Below are 19052 nucleotides of genomic sequence, written 5' to 3'. Positions count from 1 at the left end.
GGAAGAAGCAGGCTGCCAGCGGAGGAGCCTGATGTGAGGCTCGATCCCAGGACTCCAGGATCACGCCCTGAGCCGAAGGCAGACGCCCAATGACTGAGCCACCCAGGTGCCCCCCTTTTTCTTTTTTGTCAAAGATTTTAAGTAATCCTGACACCCCACGTGGGGCTGGAACTCAGAACCCCCAGATCAAGAGTCACACGTTCTAGAGCCTGAGCCAGCCAGGTGCCCTCATACAAACTTCTACATGAATTAGATTCCTAGCAACGTAATTGCTGTTTCAAGGAATACGAACCAATCTAATGCTGATAGGTAGGTACTTCCTGCCACGTTAAGCTCCTAAGAAGTTACGGACTAAGCGATTGAAAGGAATCCCTTCGAAGTGCCCCCCATTCCCCCCTGCCCCTCCATACTCACAGGCAAAACTCCCAGGTGTCTGCACTGGGCCCTAACTCTTTGTTTTTCTAGGTGGCGGTGCCCTACATTCTCGGGGAAGTAGGCCCCAACTACAAAACATATTCTCTAGCCTGACCGCAACCCACATCCTGGACAGAGCCCCTTGAAAACCTGCCACCTCCCGGTCTCCCCTGCCAGGAATTGAGCTCCCTCCCCACACCCCCCACTGAGGGTGCAGCTGCAACCCTCTCACACCTTAAAAACCCAGCCTGACGGGAATTGGGGCTGACATTTCTCTCCACATCTGGCCGTCTCCTCCCTTGGAGAGTGAATAAACTGTCCTGCTTGTCGCTCTCTCTGCAGTTCTTTGCCACCCGCGTCACCAGCCAACCTAACAGATGCAGGCCCTCTCCAGTAGTATTGGAGGGTGAGTTCGGGCATGTGTGAGTCTGGTCCAGGGAAAATCACCTGGAGTATGTGTTCCTCCAAATCTCTGCCTTTTCTGCTTTGTCTGCTCTTCAGCTGAGCCAGCCAGGTGCCCTGATTACTATCTCTTATCACTTTTTACTGTGAGAGTCTAAAAAAGAAAGTTCGTAGTAAAGAGGATGGACATGGGTCTGATTAGTCTGCTCTTATTATGCTCCAGACAATTTTATTCCTGGTGAGAACTCTCTTCCTGGCTTGCAGACAGTTGCTTTATCTCTATGTCCTCACATGGCCTTTCTCTGGTGTGTGTGTGTGTGTGTGTGTGTGTGTGTGCGTGTGTGTGTGCACGCGTGCACGTGTGCAGCACTAAGCAGAAGATGGGTGGGTGGGGGCTAGGAGAGAGAGGGCGAGCTCTCTGATATCTCTTCTTATAAGAACACTAATCCTATAGGATCAGGGCCTCACCCTATGACCTCATTTAACGTAGTTACCTTCTTTCATGCCCCATCTCCAAATACAGCTACAATGGGGATTAGGCTTCATATATGAATTGGCCAGGACAAAGGGAGCACATTCAGCCCCCAGCACACATTGGAATATCATTCAGCCTTAAAATCGAAGAAAATTCTGACACAAGCTACAATATGGATGAGTCTTAAAGATATTATTCTAAGTGAAATCAGCCAGTGATGAAAAGATAAATACTGTATGATTGCACTTAAATGAAATGCTTGGAGTATCAAATCCATACAGACAGAAAGTGGAATGGTGGTTGTCAGATGCTGCAGGGACAGGGGGAAATGGGGTCTTAGTGTTTAATGGGTACAGAGTTTCAGCTTTAGGAGAAGAAAAGTGTTCCGGGTGGTGGTGATGGTTGCACAACGGTGTGAATGGGCTTCACGGGCCAGAACTGTATACTTAAAATCTGTCGTACATTTTACATTATGTGTACTTTACTGTAATTAAAAATAATAATTAAAAAACCCATACTAAAAGCGTATAGATTCCCTTGTATTCAAAGTGCTGGAGGAATAGAAGGTTAAACTTATAAAAAGAAAAAAAAAAAAAGCCTTTCAGATGAATTTGAAATAGTTCTACGAACATTTAGTTCAAGACTTTGAGATGTGTATCAATTTTTTTTAAAAGATTTTCTATTTTATTTATTATTATTTTTTAGAGATTTATTTATTTATTTTAGGGGGTGGTAGAAGGAGAGTCCTAAGCAGACTCTGCGCTGAGCACGGAGCCCAACGCGGGGCTCAATCTTAGGACCCCGAGATCACTACCAGAGCCAAAACCAAGAGTTGGACTCCTGTGCCACTCAGGTGCCCCTTTCAGATTTTATTTTATTTTTTAAAAGATTTTATTTATTTATTTGACAGAGAGAGAGCACAAGCAGGGGGAGCAGCAGGCAGAGGGAGAGGGAGAAGTAGACTCCCCATAGGAAGCCCGATGCGGGGCTCGATCCCAGGACCCCAGGATCATGATCTGAGCTGAAGGCAGATACTTAACCCACTGAGCCACCCAGGCATCCCAAGATTTTATTTTTAAATGATCTCTGTATCCAATGTGGGACTCGAACTTGAAACCCAGAGATCAAGAGTCACAAGCTCAAACTGACTGAGCCAGCCAGGCACCCCTAGATCTGTATCATTTGGTTCATATGTTGGTTAGGTGCTTGGCTGCAAATATTGGATGGAAAAGTTACAGTAAAAAAGCCCTGTTGTCTTAAAAAATGAAATGGTCAGTGATTTTAGTAGCCAGAATGGGTTTATTTGGGGAATAAGTAAGGGAACTGTGATTCAGGACAAACAAAGCAAAAACCATAAGCTAGCCCAATAAATAAAGGAGAGAGATGTTATTTTATGGAGAAGAAGGGGGAAGTTGGGAAGAGTATTTTGAGTGAAATTCATTGGAGAAACCCAAAAGTTCAGGGGAATGACGGTTCCTCATTGGTTGAATTGCTGGGGGAGTCCATTTCCTGTGGGAGAGGCAGTGCACATCTTTTTCCTTTGGTGGTTGATGATTCTTTCCTATAATTGACACTGAGTGTATGACTCCGCCTTCTGACCTCCTGAATTTATTTTGGGGGAGGGGGGGTCCCTTTTTTTTTTTTTAAGATTTTTTATTTATTTATTTGATGGAGAGAGAGACAGCCAGTGAGAGAGGCAACACAAGCAGGGGGAGTGGGAGAGGAAGAAGCAGGCTCCCAGCGGAGGAGCCTGACGTGGGGCCTGATTCCAGCACGCCGGGACCACGCCCTGAGCTGAAGGTAGACGCCTAATGACTGCGCCATCTAGGCGCCCCGGGAGGGGAGTCCCTTTATTAATTTTCACATTTCCTCCTTTTGATCCAGATCTTTCTCTGAAAGCATCACCGATCAAGAGTCATGTGTTCTTAATTCACTGGCCTTTTGTCTTTGGTGCCAGGAAGGGCCTTTTTGGGTGTTATGTCCCATGCTGGAGGGCAGTCGTGCAGGTTAGAAACTTACTGTCACCCAGGACGCCTGTGTGGCTCGGTTGGTTGAGCGGCTGCCTTGGGCTCAGGGTATGATCCCAGCGTCCTGGGATCAAGACCCGCTTTGGGCTCCTTGCTCAGTGGGGAGCCTGTTGCTCCCCCTGCTTGTGTGCTCACTCGCTCGCTCTCTTTCAAATAAATAAATAAAATCCTTAAAAAAAAAAAAAAAGAAACCTGTTACCTTTGTGCAACAAGGAGAGATAGGAGGGAGAAGTCAGGCACTTACCATGTATTGTCCGTATTTATCAAGACCGTAAGCATTGGAGATAATCTTCTCGGGCACATCATTTTTACAAAAGTTTGACAGACAATAAGCACAGAATTAAACGTAACATGACAATTCCAAATCCTGTGATGGTTCTAAGCCAGGACCCAGTGGCTGAAGGTAACCAACTGAAAATCTTTCAGACACTTTCCCTGACTTAGAGGAGAAAAGTTCTCCCTCTGAGTCTGGGCAAACCCTAAGTCGTCTGTGCCTCCTGGAAGTCCCTGTTGAAAGCAGCCACGGAGGCGGAACAGTGGGCACTGTAGGAGCACATCAAGAGGAGAGCGTGTAGCAAGCTACAGTGCAGGCATAAACAAGCAAGAGCTGACGAACTTTTTGCAAAACATCAGCGCTTCAAAGACATTTTAACAGTATTGTTAGCTCAAAACAACTGGAATCAAAGGTCTTATCAATAATCCAGCCAGGAAAGTTGTAAATTTAGAAATCGTGAATTTGGATAAGAACCTGGAATCAGGAAGCGCCTGGGTTGTTCAGGCAGTTAAGCGTCTTGCCTTTGGCTCAGGTCATGATCTCGAGGTCCTGGAATCAAGCCCTGTGTCTGGCTCCATGCTTAGTGGGGAGTCTGCTTCTCTCCTTCTCCCTCTGCCCCTCACCCTCCCCTCCTGCTCTCTCTGTTTCCATCAAATGAATAAATAAAATCTTAAAAAAAAAAAAAAAAGAACCCAGAATCAGCTGATAGTCCAGTTGAAAAAGCAGACTTTTTTGAATCCTGAACCTCGTAACCAGCCTGGTCTGGACGTTTTGGGAAAACTTACTGTCAGATGTCATCTCACCAGATGTCTTTTTTTTTGGGGGGGGCGAGATTTTATTTTTTTCAAGTAATCTCTACACTCCACATGGGGCTCAAACCCAAAAACCGGAGATTAAGAGTTGCACAGTCCACTGACTGAGCCAGCTGGGGCCCATCATCAGATGTCTTTAATTCTGGGAAATCTTGACTTTTAGGTCACCAGATGGTGTGCAGGTCCAGTCAGGATCTGGTGCTTGCTTTAAATGTGTCATGCAAATCCCAGAGTCTAGTTCCTGGAATTTGGTGACATAGGATTGGTTAGCAGTACCTGATGGGGCCTTTCCAGTGAGGTTGAAGAGAGTCTTTTGGAGATGTCTTTTTAATAGATAAAAATCTTCAGGTTGCAAGGTCTGATGCTTTAAGATCTCCATCTTCTGAGCACGCACTGTAAAAAGATTGCTCTACCAAAGCTTTTTTTTTTAAAGTGGGCTCCATGACCCTGAGATCAAAAGTTGCATGCTCTAGGGGTGCCTGGGTGGCTCAGTTGGTTAAGCATCCGACTCTTGATCTCTGCTCCGGTCTTGATCTCAGGGGCATGAGTTCAAGCCCTGCATTGGGCTCCATGCCAGGCGTGAAGCCTACTAAAAAAAAAAAAAAGTTTCATGCTCTACCAACTGAGCCAGCCAGGCACCCCAGCATGGTTATTTTTAATAGAAGCAATTAGGCCTTCACGCTATTGAAGTCTATTATATCAGCTGTGGCTCAAAGGAGGCAGGGACCAAATGCTTTGGGTGTCCTATGACTATCTCAAAGGATGAGACTCAGTGAGTTCCAAAAAAGGTGGATTTGAGATTTAGAAGGACCAACAGCAGTGCTTTTGGCCAAAGGTTTTTTTTTTTTTTTTTTTTTTTTTTTTTAAGATTTTGTGTATTTATTTGAGAGAGAGAGCACGCATGAGTTAGGGGAGGGGCAGAGGGAGAAGCAGACTCCCACTGAGCGGGGAGCTGAAGATGGGACTTGCTTGATCCTGGGACTCCGGGACCATGACCAGAGCCAAAGGCTGATGCTTAACCAACTGAGCCACGCAGGTGCCCCAAAAAGTATTTGGAGGATTTCTACAAATTTTGCCAATTGAATCTTAGTGGTGCCATTAGTGCATTCAAGTGGACTGGAGGATTAAGGGTGGCATGCACAATGAAAGAGTTGTAAAACTGGCCGAATAGCCCAGATTTATTGGAGCACCTGATGGATAAAATGGGTTTGCTGATAACGATGAAGTGCAAGAAGGGTTCCCCAGGTAAGGATAATCTTCTTTAACAGGATTTTAGCCACAGAAGAAGCAGTTGCCCATTTACAGGTGAAAGCTTTAGACCAGTGAGAAAACATACAAACCATGACTGAAACATACTTATATCCATGAGATGGGAGGAGCTGTATGAAATTGATTCGCCAGACCTCGAATGGGCCATTGGCAGTTCAAAGTGTCTGGGTGCAACTGAGCAGGTTTCCTTGGATTGGACTTCGGACAGGTGGGATAAGAGAGGGAGGCACTTTTTGCAGCCTCATTAATATTTCTCCACCATTATGGGTTCAGGAATGCTATCATATTTTCAGTAGACCAGTGGTTTAATGAGCATACAGCAGTAAGTAGTGGGAATTTTAGAAACTCTGAAAGGGCTAGAACAGTATTTGGTCCAAAACCAGAGTCCTCTCTTTTTATTGAACCAATATTTATTAGATTTCCAATATTGTTTTTCCTTTTCTGGGGCCAATTGTTGAGTGTCTTTTGTCAATTTTTTCAAATTGTCATTTGAGAGACCATCCCTCTGGACCATGACGGAGGTTTGACTATTGGTTTCCTTGAGAGCAGAATTTTGGCTGGAAATAATCAGTGAGGTGGTTTCCTCTGGCCTCCAGGGAGTTGAGTCTGGAACACCATGGACAGTTAATAGCCGGGGCAGCTGTCGAAATTATGGCATCTAATAAATTTTGGATCTAGGAACCATTTTTTTTTTTAAGATTTTATTTCTTTATTTGACAGAGAGAGACAGCCAGGGAGAGAGGGAACACAAGCAGGGGGAGTGGGAGAGGAAGCAGCAGGCTCCCAGCGGAGGAGCCCCATGTGGGGCTCGATCCCAGGACCCTGGGATCACACCCTGAGCTGAAGGCAGACGCTTAACGACTGAGCCTCTCAGGCACCCCTAGGAACCATTTTAAATTTCATTCCCATTAGAGGTAAGGAAACCTCACTGTTTCCATGCCATTCCCAGGTCATGAGCTACCCCAAAGGGATATCAACTATCGGTATAAATGTCTGCGGTTTTACTTTTGTCTGAGGTACAAGCCTGAGTAAAGGCGTATCGCAGTCCATTGGGTGAAGTAGCCAAAGGCAAATGTATTGCCTCAGTGACATCAGACAGAGTTGCAATGGTATGCCCAGCACAAGAGTTAGCATTTTCATCCTTTAAGTAAGACCCATCAGGGGGCACCTGGCTGGCTCAGTCAGTGAAGCATGCAACTCTTGATCCCAGGGTTGTGAGTTCGAGCCCCATGTTGGGTGTAGGGATTAATTAAAAAAAAAAAATCTTAAACAAAAAAGACCCATCAGTAACCCATGGAAAATCTGCAGTGACTAGAGGAGTTTTCTATAAATTGTCATGGGGAGGCAAAAGGTGATCAGTCAGTGTTAAGCAGTCATGAGGGGTCTCATCTGTGAGGGCCGGGAGTAGAATAGAATAGCAGGGTGAAGGGTATTGCTGCAAGAAGAGTTATAGGAGGAGGAGTTAGTGAGAAGATGTCATGGGAGGTGAGGTGATTGGCTGCAAAGTGTTGAGTGACAAGAATTCAAGAGGGCTGGGGGCGCCTGGGTTGCACAGAGGTTAAGCGTCTGCCTTCGGCTCAGGGCGTGATCCCGGCGTTATGGGATCGAGCCCCACATCAGGCTCCTCCGCTATGAGCCTGCTTCTTCCTCTCCCACTCCCCCTGCTTGTGTTCCCCCTCTCGCTGGCTGTCTCTATCTCTGTCAGATAAATAAATAAAATCTTAAAAAAAAAAAAAAGAATTCAAGAGGGCTTCTGCTGCAGGAGGCACAAGGATGGTTAAGAAGGTCCTGTGGCAATTTCTTCAGTCACCTTAACTAATAGGGCAGTGGCAGGAATGGTTCTAAGGCAAGGGAGATGTTCCTAAGCCCCAGGGTCCAGTTGTTTGGCCATAATGCCTTATGGATTGATGATGGTCTCCGCGTTTTGGGGTGAGCACTCCAAGGGCATGACCTTCCCTCTCACATATAAAAAGAAAATAGGAGCTAATAGGATGGCCAAGGGCAGGGGGCTTTATTTAGGCTTTTCTTTAAAGTCCCAAAAGCTATGTCATCCCGATCTTTCTAAATAATAGGGTCAGGTTTATTGTTTCTTAGTAAAGCACATAGAAGTTGAACCATAAGAAAAGTTTGGAATCCAGTTTTGACAGTAGCCAGCTGGTCCAAGAGAACCTAATTAGCCCTCAGTTTTAGGTTTGAGGAAGTTCGGGATGCCGTGAAATCTACCTGGTTCCAAATGTAACCCTTTGTCTGAGATCAGGTGCCCTAAGTATCAAACCTGAGTTTGAGCAAACTGCAATTTTTCTTTGGAGTCTTGATGTACTTTTAAGGCCATTTTTTTTTAATATATTATTTTTTAAAGATTTGTTTATTTATTTATTTATTTTTTAAAAGATTTTATTTATTTATTTGACAGAGATAGAGACAGCCAGCGAGAGAGGGAACACAAGCAAGGGGAGTGGGAGAGGAAGAAGCAGGCTCATAGCGGAGGAGCCTGATGGGGGGCTCGATCCCACAACGCCGGGATCACGCCCTGAGCCGAAGGCAGACGCCTAACCACTGTGCCACCCAGGCGCCCCTAAAGATTTGTTTATTTTAGAGAGAGAGAGTGAGAACATGAGCAGGGGGAGGAGCAGAGGGAGAGGGAGAGAAGCAGACTCCCCACTGAGCGTGGAGCCCTTTGCAGGGCTCGATCCCAGCACCCTGAGATCATGACCTGAGCTGAAATCAAGAGTCGGATGCTTAACCAACTGAGCCTCCCGGGCACCCTAAAGCCAAAAGTTTTAACAGGTGGACTGTCCTCCTGTGAAGAGGTTTGAAAAGTGGAGCAGAGAAGCAGTCTATGCATTGTACAAAGTAGAGGCTGCAGAAAACTTTATATCATGCAAATTAGCTTGAAAGGTTTGTGAAAAGGAAGGGCTCTGAAACCTTGAGCCATCACTGTGCAGATGTATTGCTGTTCTTCCCAGCTGAAAACAAAAAGAGATCGACTATACTTATCAACTGGAATACTAAAAAAATGCCCCGTGTCATGTGATCAACGACAGCAGAAATTTTGCTTTTGTGGCAATGGATATCAGTAGCAGATGGGAGGTGCCAAGGGATAACAATGTTATTTATTATTCGGAAGTCTTGGACAAAACATCATTCTCATTATTGGGTTTTCTCACGGGTAAAACGGGTGTTACAAGGGATGGTCGCGGGGAATAATGAGGCCCTGAATCTTGTAATCCTCTATTATGGGAATGATACCTTGAAGAACTTCTTTATTTATAGAGTATTGACTAGTTCTGGGGAGAGGTTTTGAGTGATCTATGGGAGATGCGCTGGGGATTCTGCCAATATCCATTGAAGATGTTGCCCGTCGAGAGGATGGTAGCTTATCCAGTTAAGGGCACAGGATCAGTGTCCCCCACTCAAGTATAGTGCTGTCAGAGATAGAGCAAATAAAAGATGTCGAAGCGTCCTTTAATTCATCTAGTTGGCTATTTTGATCACCACTGTCAATTTCTAGAATTATTTCCCCCTTTCGGGAGAAATTCCAGCATGATATTTTTCTAAGAAATCTCTGTCCAATAAAAATAGGGGGAGAGGGACTTAAGGAGAAAAGGGTGGGTATCTTAAGGGGCCTAAACAAAAGGGAATAAGTTCAGAAACAGGAACCTGTTGCGGATTATTAGAGACCCCCACTATTTGAGCCATTTTAGTACTCAGAGGCAGGGCCTGCTTTATAGCAGTGGGGTTGAGCACTGCCTGTGTAGCTCTGGTGTCAGTAAGGACAGAGAGAGATTCATTCCCAATCTGGAGAGTGTTTCCTTCAAGCTGAGTAGAAGGGAGGATTGGGAAGATCCTCGATAGTTCCTCGGAACCCCATCATCGGGAATTAGGAGGCCATTGGAAAGGCTGGCTGGAGGGCTGAAGGTGCCCTAAGTTGGTAACAATCTTTTTTCCAATGTTCTGGCTCCTTGCAGTAACAGCAGAGACCATGAGGTTTTGGGTTTTGTTTAGGGGCCTTCACTTGTCGGTGTTCAAAATTTAAGAATTTTAGTGGTCTTTCTTTTTGGTGACTCACCTAGCATGCAGGTGAGCTGGTTTGCCAAATTAATTCAATCTGGAGCAGACGCAGTTTCCCATTCAATCTTGTCCTTTCTTATTATTTTTTAAAGGTTTGATTTATTTATTTGAGACAGAGAGAAAGCACAAGCAAGAGGAGGAAGAGGGAGAAGCAGATTTCCCGCTGAGCAGGGAGCCTGATGTGGGGCTCATCCCCAGGACTCTGGGATCATGACCCAGGGTCATAAACCGGTTCCTCAGATTTTTGTGTGCAAGCCTGAATTTTGTTCTAGTCAACAGGCTTAGAGAAAGCTGCTGCAATTGCTCGGGGGAGGATTTCAGCATGTGTTTTTAGTATTTTGCCAAAAGTTAGGGGTTTGTTTTTCTAAATCCTGTTCGGCATGCTGCCATGGGCAACTTTCATTCAGTGTTTGGCTTGCTGTCACCAGCAAGCATGTGGGCTAAGTGATAGAAATCTGAGAAACCAGGTTGGTAAGTTTGAATAACTATGTTAAATTCTTCAGCAAACCTATGGGGGTCCTCAGTCACTTTAGGAAACTCTTTCTATGGCTCACAATCCGGCTTTAGTCCAGGGAACATAAGAAATTCGGGATTTATTTGGTCCCCCGGAAACCTTTTTGTCTTTTTCTAATTGTTTGTTTGCCTCACTTCGTCTAGAAATTGTATTCTGCAGAGAGGCGATTTTAGCTTCCTGATAACGTTTGGAAGCTTCAAAATACCAATCGAAATAGGCATCCCATTCAGCTTTGACAACTGTAAAGCCATGCCTGTCCAATTAGGTTTTGAGAAAAGTAAGTCCGGGGAGATTGAAAGTTTCCTATAATGGGCATTGGTGTTTGAAATTATTTTTGGTTAAGTCGGTCCATTTAGTTAGAAAATAGTTTCTATTTATTTATTTTTTAAAAGATTTTATTTATTTGAGAGAGAGAGAGAGAGAGAGAGCAAGCAGTGGGGAGGGGCAGAGAGAGAGGGAAGCAGACTCCCTGCTGAGCATGGAGCGGGATGCGGGGCTCGGTCCCAGGACCCTGGGATCATGACCTGAGCTGAAGGTAGATGCTTAACTGACTGAGCCACCCAGGCGCCCCAAAGATTTTATTTCTTAACTTGAGAGAGAGAGAGAGCACGAGCGCAGGGTGGGAGGAGCTAGAAGGACAAGCAGACTCCCTGCTGAGCAGAGTCTTGATCGGGGACCCTGGGATCATGACCCGAGGCAAAGGCAGACACCCAACTGACCTAGCCCCCCAGGCATCCCTTGTTTTAACTATTTTTAAGTGTACAATTCTGATGAATTAAGTACATTCACATAGTTGTGTAACCATGACCACCACCATCTCCAAAATACTTTCATCTTGCGAAACTAAAACTGTACCCATTCAACACTAACTTCCCCTCCCTCCAGTTCCTGGTGACCACCATTCTACTTTCTGTCTCCATGATTTTGACTTTTAAGTACCTCATGTCAGTGGCATCAAATGGTATTTTGCCCTTCTGTGAATACCTGATTTCACTTAACATTTGGTTCTCAGGGCTCATCCAGGTTGTCATGGGTGTGTCAGAATGTGTCAGCATTTCCTTCCCTTTGAAGGCTGAAAAATATTCCATGGTATGTATCTATCACATTTTGTTACCCATTCATTACCTTTTGACAATTGGACTGCCATCTGAAGATTCTTAGCTTCCTCTAGAAGCAAACAGCATGAGAAGAAAAACAGCTACTCCAAGGACATCAGACCGAGCAGATGAAATGAAGAGCACTTTCCAAATTCTGAATCAAACTCTCACCATATCTTTCTGGTTTTGCTCTTTAGATCTTCTTAGGCTTATTCTGGTCATGCTGCTCTTCACTCTCTGCCCATTTACCTTTACGTGAAGATGGAAAGAATTGCTTTCACATTAACCTTTTTTTTAGGTTTATCATTTTTTTTCTGGGTATATTATAGCTGGTTACAAATGGCTCATTCAATATCCAGTCCTTAGAGAAAACTGATCACTATGCATATTTCCATTTTGCTTTGTATGCTGGTCACTTTCCAATATTCCCCATTTCCTAGCCAAAACAGGTAAAACACCTTTTTGGAGACAAAAACAGGGGGGAATATAACTTTTTTGAAAGTCGATACAGTCATAGACCTAAAGAACACCAGCCTAATTCATTTTATGATGTGGTTTGTTGAAAAGGAAAATGTATTTGGGAAGACGGGACCCAACCTTGAGACCCAAGGTTGGCACTAGAGAGTGCAAGAGAAGTTATATTTAGGTTTCCCTGACAGGAAGAAAGTTCATTTATTTCATTTTTTAATTTTTAAAAAAGATTTTGCTTATTTATTTGAGAGAGGACACAAGCAAGGGGAGGGGGAGAAGGAGAGGGAGAAGCAGACTCCTTGCTGAACAGGTAGACAGCCCAACATGAAGCTCGATTCCATGACCCTTGCATGACCTGAGCCGAAGGCAGATGCTTAACTGACTGAGCCACACAGGTGCCCCCAGAAGGAAAGTTTAATTGGCAATGATCAGCCAATCCATGTGCCCTGCCTGTCCTATATCCCTGTTCTCTCTTTAGCTAAGAAGAAGGAACTCCTTATTTTCTAAATAATCCAAATGTGGAGGAATTTTTTTTTTTAAGATTTTATTTTTTCAGTAATCTCTTCATCTAGCATGGGGCTTGAACTCACAACCCCAAGATCAAGCGTCACATATTCTACCCACTGAGCCAGGCAGGCGCCCTCAAATGTGGAGGATTTAAGTTGGTCACATTCTTTGATATTCCTTACATCAAGAGATGGGGTCTGTTCCCCTTTCCTTGATTCTGGGTGCTCTTTGCTATTGCTTTGACCTGTAGAGTACAGCAGAAATGATTAAGATAAAGCTATAAACCAATAAATAATTGTTTGGCTTAGGAATTTGTTCAAACCTATTTTTCTGGACAGTTTGCAGAATGGGCTCTCACACTGGGAATCCCATTGGGATTGCTCATCCGGGATAACAAGTTGCCTGTCAAATAGCAGTTTACTTACTGAGACTTGCTTTAAGATCCTTGCCTTGCTGTGTTCACTAATCCTAAAATTTATGTCAAGACATTTGCCCAATCTCAAACAATCCCTGTTTTTAAGAATAATTCAAAATTTATAATTTATTTAGTACATAAATATCAAGGAAATTACATTTAACATTTCTTTAAAACTAGGAGAATGGGGGGCGCCTGGGTGGCGCTGTCGTTAAGCGTCTGCCTTCGGCTCACGGTGTGATCCCAGCGTTCTGGGATCGAGCCCCACATCAGGCTCCTCTGCTGTGAGCCTGCTTCTTCCTCTCCCACTCCCCCTGCTGTGTTCCCTCTCTCGCTGGCTGTCTCTCTGTCAAATAAATAAATAAAATCTTAAAAAAAAAAAAAAAAAAAACCTAGGAGAATGGGGTGCCTGGGTGCCTGGGTGGCTCAGTCAGTTATGCGTCTGCCTTCGGCTCAGGTCCTGATCCCCGGGTCTTGGGGATCAAGTCGCACGTCTGGCTCCCTGCTCGGCGGAGAGTCTGCTTCTCCCTCTCCCTCTGCCCCTCCTCCCTGCTCATGTTCTCTCTCTCTCTCAAATAAATAAATAAAAATTAAAAAAATTAAATTAGGAGGTTGATTTTCATTAAAGCTGTATTATTATGGGGCGCCTGCATGGCCCGTTGGTTGGGCGACCAACTCTTGGTCTCTGCTCAGGTCTTGATCTCAGAGTTGTGAGTTTGAGTCCCACATTGGGCTCTGTGCTGGGTGTGGAACCTACTTTAAAAAAAAAGGCGGTGCGTCTGAGTGGCTCAGTTGGTTAAGCACCTGACTGCAGCTCAGGTCATGATCCCAGGGTCCTGGCATCCAGCCCCATATTGGGCTCCTTGCTCAGTGGGGAGCATGCTTCTCCCTCTCCCTCTGCCTGCAGCTCCCCCCGCTTGTGCTCTTTCTCTCTCTCTCTCTGAAATAAATAAATACAATCTTTTTTTTTAAAAAAAAAGCCTATCTGACTAAAGAGGAAGTTCTATAGCCTTTTAAACTCAATCATTGCTAGCCAATAAACTAAAGGAAATAAAAATGTCCTTCTAAAATTCAGTCTTTCCACCTACTTTGTAACATCTTTCTTGCTTGTTAGGTCTTAGGGACTCCCAGGCACTTCTTGTCTTGAAAGACCTGCTTGAGCTACCCGAGCCCAGACCCCAACCCTACACATTTCCTTTCCTTGTCCCCCTATTCTGAGATACTACTGAGATTGTCAAGGTAGCATTCTTCATTACTGCAGGAAGTCTAACAAAGTTAGTTGTGCTTGGTCACAAGTTTTCCGGTTGTCATTTGAGGAGCTGCCAAACTACAAGGTAAGTGTTGCTTTGTGAAACTAGAGTTTTAGTTTAATGGGTGTGTGTATGTGCGTGGGTGTACTAGAAAGGGATTTAAATGTGTTGCATCTGTGGGTGGGGGTAACAGAGTTGGAAAGCCACTCATTTGTTGTCCTCTTCTAGAACGTAAGCTGATGGGCACAGGAATTTTGTCTTCGCTGCTTTATTCCCAGTGAGCCGTTTCTGGCACACATTTAAGTGTTTTGCTTGCTTTTTGTTTTTGTTTTTTTTGTTAAAAGATTTTATTTATTTATGTGACAGAGAGACAGCCAGCGAGAGAGGGAACACAGCAGGGGAGTGGGAGAGGAAGAAGCAGGCTCCTAGCCGAGGAGCCTGATGTGGGACTCGATTCTGGGATGCCGGGATCACGTCCTGAGCCGAAGGCAGACGCTTAACAACTGAGCCACCCAGGCGCCCCTGCTTTTTGTGTTTTTGCACACATACTGGTTAAATGTAAGAATGAGTTAAAGAACGACAGTGTGATTGAAAACATGAAAGGCAAAGGAAAGGCGAGGGAGGGAAGGGCAAGGAGTGACGCGCAAGGAAGGGGAAGAGGAAAAGGAACGAAAAAGAAAGCAACAGTCGGTTAAGAAGACAGGGTGTGCGCCTGCGCCTCCCAGCCGGCAGGGGCGCTGTGGGCGGCCCGCGGGTGTGGTGGGCGGGGCCTGCTGGGGGCGGGGGTGCAGGCGCGCGGGGCTTCGTGGGAGTGGAGAGGCTTGAGGAGAGGCCCGGGACGCTGCCTGAGAGAACCCTGGAAGAACGCCTTGGTCAGGCCAGGTAAGTGTCCTGGCCTCGCCTCCCTGCAGCCCCTGCACCCCTCACCACCTCACGGCTGGAGAGCTTGGGGAGGCTGAGGCTGGCCGGCGCCTGAGAACCTGCGTTCTGGCTCCTTGGGGGCCTCAGTTTCCCAATTTGAGAAGTGGGCAGGTGGGCCGGACGTGCTACCTTGGGATGAACCGGGAAGCCCCAGCAGCCTCTCCTGCCTCCTTTACAGCCTTCCTGGCCATCCTCTTGCCTTCCCGCCATGGCGTGTCTTCGTCACCTGCAGGTCGGTGCTCTGTGGCTCAGCTCTGCCCCGGCCTCCCTTTACCTCCTCGGGAGAGTCTTGCTAATGTGCCTTGGCCGTCTCCAGTTCCTTCTTTCCTCCAGTATTTACCGAGGCAGCGGATTTGGTGATGACACCAGGCTTCTGGAGTCAGACCCGTGTGTGAATGTGGGTGGACTGCTGACGAGCTGTGTGTCCCTGGGCAAGGTACCTTACCTCTCTATGCCCACTTTTCTCATCCCCCCCAATGGGGTAATAATAGAACTTACCTTACAGAATCTTTTGATGGCTAAATGAGTTAATATGGATAAAGGTTTAGAACAGATATATTCTCCTGTTGGACCATTGCCAAAGTGCCTCCGCTTCCCTGCCTGTTAACCACACGGTTGTAATTTTGCTTCAGTGATTATTTAATAACTGTTTTGACTGTTTAATGTTTGATTAATTATCCCCAGGAGGGCAAGACCGTGCTCTTATCTGCTCACCCTGTATCCCGTGCGCCAAGCTCCATGCCTGAGTCGGGGAGTCTGAGGCCAGGGTTGGCTAGGCTTGGGAGTATAGGGGTGATCAAGAGGGTTGTGCCCTGTGATTGAAAGAGGCTTTTGAGCGAGTATGGCATGGTTGGGCCTTCTCTGGGGAGTTCAGTGACTGGGAAAAAATCAGTTAACGTCAGTATTACTCTTGAAAGAAGGGTGCCTGGCTGGCTCAGTGGGAGAAGTATGAGACTCTTGACCTTGGGGGTCTTGAGTTGGAGCTCCTCTTTGGGTGTAGAGATTAGTTAAATAAATAAACTAAAAAAAATATATACAGCTCTTGAAGGAATTGAATCTTGAAAGTTCCAAACTGAGATTTATGGTTTTGTTTTGCTTTTGGTCATCTTTGTATTTCAGCTTTGCCCCAGTCCCAGGGGCAGTGCGGGCCAAGAGGCTCTCTGTTTTGCCATGGCTCTGCCATGATGGAGAAATGAGAGCAGACAAGAGGCTGATTGCAATTCAGTGTTGGCTTTCTAATTCTGCCCTTAGTTAAGTGTTGAGAATGCTTTTGCATTTGGGTGGGTAACCACTAGTTTCTAGGGTGAGGTTTTATTTTGCTAGTTTCCATGACAGGCTGACCTGTGGGGTGACCCTGTTCTCAAGCTCGTGGTGGAAAAATTTATTTTCTCCTTACACATTTGTAAATTGACAACTAAAATATATATTTTTAAAATTATACTTCTAAGGAGTTGCAAAGGATATCATGACCATCCTATCCTGTGGTTTTCTTTTCTTTTTTTTTTTTTTTTTAAAGATTTTATTTATTTATTCGACAGAGATAGAGACAGCCAGCGAGAGAGGGAACACAAGCAGGGGGAATGGGAGAGGAAGAAGCAGGCTCATAGCAGAAGAGCCTGATGTGGGGCTCGATCCCATAACGCAGGGATCACGCCCTGAGCCGAAGGCAGACGCTCAACCGCTATGCCACCCAGGCGCCACTATCCTGTGGTTTTCATATGCATATTTTAATCCTATTTTGAGTAAAATCCAGGAATTGTAGATTTCACTGATTTAGTTTATGGAAGTTGTGTGGCAAAGCACCTATCTGGCCAAATTGACCCTCACTGTCCAACCCAGAAGTCTGAGTTCACTTTTTAAAAACAGCTTATTGAGTTATATAATTTATATACCACATAATTCACTTGTTTTAAATTTAATGATTTTTAGTAAATTTACATAATACCATTACCACAGTCAATTTTAGAGCATTTTTGTGACACCAGAAAGATGCCCCACACACCTTTTTAGTCACTTCACATTCCGCCCTGGGCAACCGGTGATCTTTCTGTTTCTATGAATTCACATTTTCTGGATATTTCATATAAATGGAATCATAATTATATTTGTTGGTTTGTAAGCTCCTTCGGAGCTTCTGGGTGTAATCTGAAACTGGTGGAGGGCAGAGAGAGACCAAAGAAAGAAGCAAGCCACTCCAGATTGGTAGGTGTCAGGTATAAGTAAAGGAACTTAAATAGAAGATGTGTCTTGGGTGGCTGCAAGATAAGTAGACTCTGCACCCTCCTGCCCAATCTGAACAGTTTCTATAGAGATCTTACTTAACCTGCGTTCAGTCATGTGTACTGTCCAGATGGTCTCAACGCCACATCACTATCTCAAAGCTTTGTCCTTAGGTCAGCCTCTGGGAGTGGGAATGGCAAGCTGGATGCACAGTCCAAGGACAGGGAATGGGGAGGTAAGGAGCCTCCAATTTCTGGGAGCCTGCTCATAGGTCAGGTGGTGGTCATGTCCTCTCAGTGACCTCCTCCACCCATAATATGTAGCCTTTGTGTGACCGGCTTTCACTTTAGCGTACTGGTTTTGAGATTCATCCATGTTCTAGCATATCTGAGTACTTAATTCTTTTTTATTGCTGAATAGTATTTCATGGTATGGATATCCCACATTTTTTTTCTTTTTACCTGTTCACCAGTTGATGGACTTTTGAATTGTTTTCATCTTTTGGTTATTGTGAATAATGCTTCTATGAACATTCACACACAAGTCTGTGTGTGGACATGTGTTTCATTTTTCTTGGGTAGGTGGGTTGAATTGCTGTTTATGTTTAACTTTTTAAGAACCTGCTAAACTACTTTCCAAAGTGGCTGTGCCATTTTACATTCCCACCAGCAATGTATGAGGGTTCCAGTTTCTTCACATCTCACCAACACTTGTCCTTTTGATTATACCCATCCCAGTAAGTATGAAGTGCTATCTCATTGTGGTTTAAAAAACAAAACAAAACAAAACCAAGAATATAGTCAGTGGTGTTGCAATACGGCTGTATGGTGACAGACGGTAGCTACACTTGTGCTGAGCCCAGCAGAATGTATAGACCTGTGAGTCACTAGTCACTGTGTGGCTTACCTGAAACTAATGTAGTGTGTCATCTATACGTCAATTAAAAAAACTGTGGTAAAACACACATGACAAAATTGCTATCTTAACCATTTTTTAAAAAAGACATTCGTTTATTTTTAGAGAGAGAGAGAAAGAGTGCATGCATGGGGGGAGGGAGAGAGAATCTCAAACAGACTCCCTGCCGAGCATGGAGCCCCACACGGCGCTCTGAACCAAAATCAAGAGGCAGACACTCAACTGACTGAGCCACCCAGGTGCTTCCATCTTAACTGCTTTTGTGTATCCAGTTAAGTGGTGTTAAGTATATTCACCTTATTATGCAACCAATCTCCAGGACTTTTTGCAAAACTGAAACTCCTTGTACATTGAACAACTTCCTATTCTCCCTCCTCCTAACCTCAGGCAACCACCATTCTGCTTTCTGTTTCTATGTATTTGACTACTCTAGATACCTCATGTAAGTGGATTCATACAGTATTTGCCCTTTTGTAACTGGGTTTTTCCATCTAGTATAATGTCCTCAAGATTCATACGTGGTGTAGCATGTGTCAGAATTTCCTTCCTTTTTAAGACTGAATAATATTCCACTGTGTGTATATACCACATTTTGTTTATTCACTCTTCCACTGATGGACGCTTGGATTGCTTGCACCTTTTGACTATTGTGTGTGAATATGGGTGTACAAACATCTCTGGAGACCTTGCTTTCAGTTCTTTTGGGTATATACCCAGAAGTGGAATTACTGAATGATATGGTAATTCTGTTTTTAATTGTTTGAGGAAGTGCCATTCTGTTTTCTATAGTGGCTGCACCATTTTACATGCCTACCAGTGTGCAATTCCTCCACACCTTTACCAGCATTTCTTATTTTCTGTTTTTTGATGGTGGTCATCCTTATGGATGTGATATCATTGTAGTTTTGATTTGCACTTTCCTGATGACTGATGTTGAGCACCTTTTCATGTATTTTGTGCCATGTGTACATCTTCTTTGAAGAAATGTCTACTCAAAT

At 44.7% G+C, this 19052-nt stretch overlaps 1 protein-coding gene across 1 annotated transcript in view; it reads left to right on the top strand.

The window, feature by feature from the left end:
- The first annotated feature begins 686 nt into the window (after positions 1–686).
- Positions 687–19052, top strand: part of LOC125283291 (uncharacterized) — a 52343-nt gene continuing 33977 nt past the window's right edge. The window contains exon 1 of the mRNA XM_048223780.2: positions 687–820. The gene's annotated coding sequence lies outside the window, so the exon portion shown is untranslated. The remainder of the gene's footprint in view (positions 821–19052) is intronic.

The sequence above is a fragment of the Ursus arctos genome, unplaced genomic scaffold, assembly GCF_023065955.2.
Source record: "Ursus arctos isolate Adak ecotype North America unplaced genomic scaffold, UrsArc2.0 scaffold_19, whole genome shotgun sequence".
Lineage (NCBI taxonomy): Eukaryota > Metazoa > Chordata > Mammalia > Carnivora > Ursidae > Ursus > Ursus arctos.
Note: the sequence above shows the minus strand (reverse complement) of the source record. Positions and strands in the feature narration are given on the sequence as shown.